This window comes from Haemaphysalis longicornis, unplaced genomic scaffold, assembly GCF_048455015.1.
Source record: "Haemaphysalis longicornis isolate Haplotype H1 unplaced genomic scaffold, Haemaphysalis longicornis Haplotype H1 scaffold_1, whole genome shotgun sequence".
NCBI lineage: Eukaryota > Metazoa > Arthropoda > Arachnida > Ixodida > Ixodidae > Haemaphysalis > Haemaphysalis longicornis.
The window spans coordinates 442257104-442263849 of record NW_027526203.1 but is presented as its reverse complement, the minus strand read 5'-3'; the positions used below and the strand labels follow the sequence as shown (position 1 = coordinate 442263849).

The 6746-nt window shown below is 51.9% G+C and overlaps 2 long non-coding RNA genes across 2 annotated transcripts in view; both read left to right on the top strand.

The window, feature by feature from the left end:
• The first annotated feature begins 329 nt into the window (after window positions 1-329).
• LOC144155853 (uncharacterized) lies at window positions 330-1300 on the top strand. Its single transcript, XR_013319663.1, has 2 exons — window positions 330-617; window positions 939-1300. It is a non-coding gene; the product is annotated as an uncharacterized LOC144155853 (long non-coding RNA).
• A 3196-nt stretch (window positions 1301-4496) lies between these two features.
• LOC144155854 (uncharacterized) overlaps window positions 4497-6746 on the top strand; it is a 12237-nt gene continuing 9987 nt past the window's right edge. The window contains exon 1 of the long non-coding RNA XR_013319664.1: window positions 4497-5426. This is a non-coding gene — a long non-coding RNA (uncharacterized LOC144155854). The remainder of the gene's footprint in view (window positions 5427-6746) is intronic.

Below are 6746 nucleotides of genomic sequence, written 5' to 3'. Positions count from 1 at the left end.
CGTTTAGGTCTATTGTGACGACGAACATTGACGAGTGTGTCCTAGGCGGTAAAGTAACGGGAAATCATTCAGGATTGGGACTGCCGTTTTTTTTTTTTTTTTTTTCACGGTAGGTCCGGAGACTAAAAGTACGAAATACAGGCGAACTTGACTTTTAAAACGCAAAGCTGACTGGCTTACTTTCCCTCCCCGGCAGCGAGAAAACGGAAGAAAGAAAACGGCTCCGCAGACTAACTGCACGCAGGTACAGACGGTACTCTCATGGCGCACCTGTTGTTTGAAAGAGGCGTTTGGCTCTTCGTCTGACACGTGCAGGATGAACCCGGAGGCTTGGACACTTGGACAGGCGCCGTATACTAGCGCTCTTAACTGGCCACAAAGAACAATGTGTTGGAGACAATGCACCTGCTTTCTGTGAACTGCGTCGACCTCACTCGACTTAAAATCCGCGCAGCTGGTGGAAGGCCCAGGTTAAACGGGTACGTTGCTCGGCGACACCGTGGACGACACCATGCTTACCAGACTGGGTATTTGCATTAGCAGCGCTTGTGCCTTCGCTCTCCTGTTGTCCTTGGCTTCTGAGTGCATACTGGCTGCCGGTCCCCCTGCAGATGAGAGTGAGTTCCTGTGACACCTGTGAAATTAATGGCTTTGTTTTATATAGGCTCTCGCACTGAACGTGAAGTCCATGTAATGGTGGTTGCCCAAACGCCTAAGAAAAGGGCAGAAGCTGACCATAAAGCCGTGGCGTATTTAATCAGAAAGTGTTATTTCGCTACCCACCCCTCCTATTCTTGGTTCTGCTTATGTGTACACCAATTGTATAGAAGGGGAGAAAGAGAGTGTCTACAGGTATAGCGGTCGTTCAGACCCTGTTATTTATCCAGCATTCACGGCGTTTCTATAAGCATGACATTTTGCTCGCCTCTTATTTACAGAAGGCGACAGGGACGTGCGCAATATAGAAACATCCAGGAGCGGTAAGAAGCATCATGGCCACGGAATAAAACGCGAGCAGTCGCATTTCCATCCGCCCAATGCCTACATCGAGAACAAGATTGTGACGGCAAACTACTACGAACCGTTTCCATACGCTATACCGACCGTGCGGTTGGGTTACGGCTACAAGAAGTGATCTCCGCGCAGACATGATCAACTTTTGAGCCATTCGCACAATACCGGTCTCCCACTTTGTTTGCTTATTAAACTGTTATCTCTGCTCCATACGTCACCTTCATACCATAGCATTGCAGATGATCTTGCATCGCAAACCACTGAAATAAATATGGACTCGAAGACAGTTTAGTCAATCTCAATCAAATCATTTTCATAAACGTTCGGACTGAGCTTCATTTTGTTTGTGTGTTTCGTACCAGACTCAACTCATAAAATGGCTATGAACGCGCCTAGTATACGATATTCAAAGCATGTCGGTGTACCCGTGAAAGTGGTGTCCGCCGTGAAAGTAGATTGTTAACTCTGCCGATAACCAGTGTGGAAGAATGTCATCGTGAAGGGCGTCCACCGAGGAAACAATTAACGTTGTCAAGTTCAACCAAGATGGTGCATGCCAACTAAGATGTTGCATCGGATTTTTTTTTAACATTCTGGAAAGTTTCTGATCGCCAATGTCAACGGGAAAATAAGCAAGCTCGAGGGGATTAGCGGGGCTAAAGAAGAGTGGGGAAAGGAGAGGGGGGGGGGGGGGGGGGGGGGGCAAGTGCCAATTTTCCCTCCTTTGCCGATGCCCATGTCGGTGGCGTGACGCGTGATAAAAGTGGTTGTTGATAACTCAACCAGGTTGGTGCAACGTAACTTCGATTTTCTGAGCAGAGGTAGCGACGAGCACACGGTTTTTATGATCAGCACAAGTCTGTGTATCCCTTGACTCTTCGTCCTCATTTTTACGCTGTTTTCTCGTTCATTTTCGGAGAAAAATGCAGTCCACCACCGCGACGCGTAAAACGGTGCTGCTGTTCGGGCGGCAAACACAAAAACAACGTGAGTACACTCTACTGCACATGCAAACAATGACTCGTCTACGCGAGCACCGACTGGGGCGGAAGCGTCCAAGAACCAACCTACGTCGTTTCCGTCATGTCGTGGTAGCGTGGCGGACGAGCGGCTTGCAGGGGAGTTGCCTCCGTTTCGACGAGGCAGAGCCACGAGCCAAACTTGTTTAATGCATGGCGGGTAGAGAACAGCGAAGATACAGGAAGCATCACACTGGCGTGCTTACAGCTCGAACGTACAGAGCAACGTCCACAGCGGTGGCCCACGATGCACTGCTGGTTTCTCGCGAAAACCGCCTATTGATAACCGAAATTTCCCAAGGTCAAAAGGAGTTTGCGCACGACAACAAAAAGTACAAATCCACAAAACATCCTCCAAAGGTCCCGTGACAGAAGCCGGAGCACGCTACGCCGGAGAGAGGGCGGGAAAGGCATATGTTCGCTGGTGGTAATTGATCCTGCCGGTTCCCGTAAACGCTGCGAACGTGAATCATCGACAACGAGGGTCCGCGCAAAAGGCCGGCAGGCTCCAACGTATTGAAACTTGTTCGATGAGCTGGCTTCCCCGTCACACACAGAACTTCCCCGAAATACCCAAAACTTGACCGCGTATCACGAGCGCACAGGGCAACGACGAAGCACTTCACACGGAATCGTAACAGTTGTGCGCAACTTCTCTCCGACCAAGACGGTCGACGCGTGAAATCGATTTGCATGTAACTCCTAGTTTCTTCCTGAAAACGTTGCAAAAGTGACCATAGTTTTCAGTGAATCTCCCCTTTCAGCGGAGGCTTCAGGGGCGCCATATACAGTTAGGTTCGACCGTTGAATGTGGCCCTCCAAGTCTACTAGTTTGGTGTTTTGTTATGCCATTATACTCGGCAGAGAAGCAGCCAAAGTTGCCCGTGGTTTGACGGGAGACAGCTTCGAGTCAAGTTACTTTTTAGGAGCTAATTTGTAGAGCTTAAGCTTAAGTTTTAAATGTGTAACATTTATTAAGTGCCATTACGACCCGTCTTCATTTGTGAAAATTCATCACGTATCTCAGCCTAGCCGAACAAAATACTTCCGCTTTCCTCAAAAGTTTGATCGGGATTTTTTTGACACTCACGCAAAGCAGCAATTTGCGCACAACGTAAGAATCATAACAGGCGCTAGCAAGCGTGCGTGGCCTGCTTCGCTTGTATACTGCTTTGGTTGGGTCTCGTTTGGACTATGGCAGTGTGGTGTATGGGTCGGCGACTAAGACAGCCTTGCGAATTCTTGACCCACATGGCATAACCAAGACGAAATTTTGCATTGTAATCTTAAAATTCGAATGACTAGCGTGTGTTCCAGCAATTTAACTATGGCCACTGCCGAAGAAGCACCGGAGCAATTCCTTATAATAAAGTCGACCACTTGTGACGCCACTGTCATGCGCATATCATGGAGAAGGATGACAGTACGCTCGTCAAGAGAACACTGCGGTGCTGAAAGACACGTGTCTTAGGTCGCGGTGATGGCCGCTGGCCCTTGTCACATGCCCTTCAGGGTTGATGGTCCGGTGATCAATAACTGAGAGCCAGTGCAGTGAATGCCGGGGTCAGTGACATGGTTCCAACCGCTTTGGCGTGCACAAGGTTTACCGAAAGCGCGGAAGGTCACGCTCGATAAAAACGCAAAGACTCCTCCCAGGAGAGCGCACTACCGCTGGTAGGGTTCGGACGTGTCTTGATCGGGCTCCGCGTTTAGAACTCCCAGTACGGGCATTTTCGCCCAACGAAAACCCGAACGAAATTCATTGACTCCCCTCGATGAGCGGCGCACATAGGCCTCCTATCTTCGACGCTGCCATTCGTTTTTCGCCTTCTCTGGCCCTTTCGAGATCCCAAGCGGAGTGGCCAGCCGACTAAGCCTAACGACGCAGCGACGAGTACGCCCCTACTGCAGCGTCACCGAGCCACCACTCCGCTCCCGCTGACGAAGTATCCGAAGTCGCGCTGGGCCTAACCCGTTGCGCTAAGCCTAGGCGTGGTCGCGCGCCGGCTTAGGCTTCACCATGGATTCCCCAGCCGTTGCAAGCCACCCGAATGTATCTACAGAGCTTCCCCACGATTGATCCCTGCGCCCTGCGGACATGGAAACTGAGCACGAAGACTCTGGTCCTCAAAATTTATCCGATGACCCCTCTGGTATTGAAGAACGGCCGGCACGTAGAGCTCTCACGTCGACCGAAGTCGTAAGCCATAACAGCCAGAGGCGCCTCCAGCAACAGCAGTCCCAACTTCTTAGTCACCCTTCCTCCCAGCAACCCTGATCCTCACCAAATGGCGCCACCTCACAGCATCATTCCCAATCAGACAAGCGCCTACCCCGCAAACGGCGAGGGGCCACATCGCCCGCTTGATGACTACAAAGTGGTCATTCGGCCTCGTACTGGCCTTACCCTTTCCCAGTGGCTCATTCAGTGTATCACCAACGCAATCAGTGTTGTAGCGCCGATATCCGATGCTACACAAAACCGCATCACTTTTCGCATCCAAAGGGACCAAACCCTGGTCGTAGTGAGTACCCCGGACCTGGACATCACCAAGAAGATCCAGATCCAGCAAATCACCCCCTTAACATGGTGGGCAAGCAATATTAAGTCACCGATTATATTGATGTCCCACACAACTCAAGCAAAGGTATAATCACGGAAATTGCGGCCAATACCACACTTGACGAACTTATGGAGTATCAACGGTCACCAAATGCTGAAATCACCCACGCCAGGATGATAGGCAAATCTACTACCGTGCTCCTCACCTTCGCGAGTCTCCGTGTGCCTCATTACGTCCGCTATTACGGGAGAGAATATCGTTGCCAAATATTTCAACCTCGCTACCAAGTATGCCGGGTGTGCCTTGAGCTCGGCCATCGAGCTTAGGTCTGCCCGAGTCCGGAAACGAACAGGTGCAGCACTTGTGGGGCGGTGAACGCAAGGGCAGATCACGCGTACGTTCCCCGCTGCGCCAACTGCCGTGAAGACCACCCGGCCACGGATCCCCACTGCCCGGCCCGCCAACGACGCCCATGCAACAAGACGCACGTTCTTCGATCCTTCGCATCGACAAACCGCTCGCCCCCATTTCTTCCTTCCGCCACAACCCAACAGTCTAACACCACTTACTGTACCGATGAAACTGGTGCCCATCAAACCCAGGTATCCCTGCAGTCCTCTGCCACCGCCGAGCACACGCTTGCCGACCCAGAGCAACCGTCCACGGAGTCCCGTTCGCGCGGCCGCAGCAAAAGCCGCGACCGGAGACGCGGGGACCGAGGCCGGTCACTGAGCCATGGCCAAGGGTACCAGGGTGCAGCCGGGAGGCCAGCGACAGCCGCAGAAACCAATCTCCACCTAACTCCTGGCCGCCAAGCACCAGCCTCAAGGTGAGCTGGGCAGAGCAGTTTCCTACCCTCCCTTCCAACGACACCTCCTCGTCCCGCCCCATTTCAACACCATGCCCCACACCCGCACACGTGCCCACAATAGCCGTTGCGCCCAGCCGATGCGAACCGAACTGCAGGCCCAATTCATGGTCACCATAGAAAAAACTGCAGGCCGACGTCGACGAGCTCCGCCAACAACGCACATGATCCTTACAGCACTACACCGCCACCATCGACGAAATCCGGAACCAGCTGCGGACGCATCACGAGTTCCTTCAGAGTGAACGCCGAAACCTCGTAATTGATACCATCCGCGAGGGGCTCAAAATTGCTCAACCCCAGCCGATTCTCCCACTTACTGTCCCCGTAGACACGCACGGAGACAGAGATCACTGAGACTTACGCCGCGTCCACCCATACCCCAAACACACAACGGATAAGCCAGGCAACGCTCTTAAATGCAAACAAATGTAACTTAAATGCAATCTACACTCCTCCCACACCTTTTCCTCCAATATGGTCCACATCAACGGAGCCTGAAGATTCAAACTCCGCCCAGCCACCCCCTCAACATGGCTAGCATGTCGAGACTAGAAAAACCACACACTCGCCGCAATCCAGCACCCCTGAGCATTTGGCTATAGAATTGTAGGGTTACCGCCGCAAGGAAGAGGCGCTATTGCAATATAGCCACGCACTCAAATTCGCCAGTCGTAATTGCTCTTCAAGAAGTCAGATGCGATCCCACCCTACCAGGCTTACTGTCCGTACTCCAACTCAACTCCAGAACGGACGACCAGGCACCTCTAGTGACAACATCTGTAGACAAGAAGATCGCAGTCGATTGATCCATCTTCAAGCAGTCCCCATCACATCCCGCACGCCTTACTAGAAATCATCCCGAATACTTCCAAGCAAACAAATGCATACGGCCTTACCCCAACACCTCTGACGCGAATGTCCTGCTAGATGCTGATATCACAGAGGTGGAAGTAAGAGCGGCCCTTCAACACCTCACAAAAAAACACTGCACCAGGAGCGGACGGTATCCAATATAAGTTACTTCTCAACTTGGACGACTGCGCCATAACCCAGCTGACGACTTACTACAACGACTTACTACAGGGCACTTACTACAGGGCACTTACTACAGGGTACAACGACTTACTACAGGGCACTCTACCACAAGATTGGAAGCACGTGGATATTGCCCTGATACCCAAGCCGGGCAAACCCCTTCCATTTAGCAACCTGCACCCCTTCTCACTTCGTCTTTGGCAAGCTTCTGGAACATGGAATTTTTGCTAGGCTACAACCGCA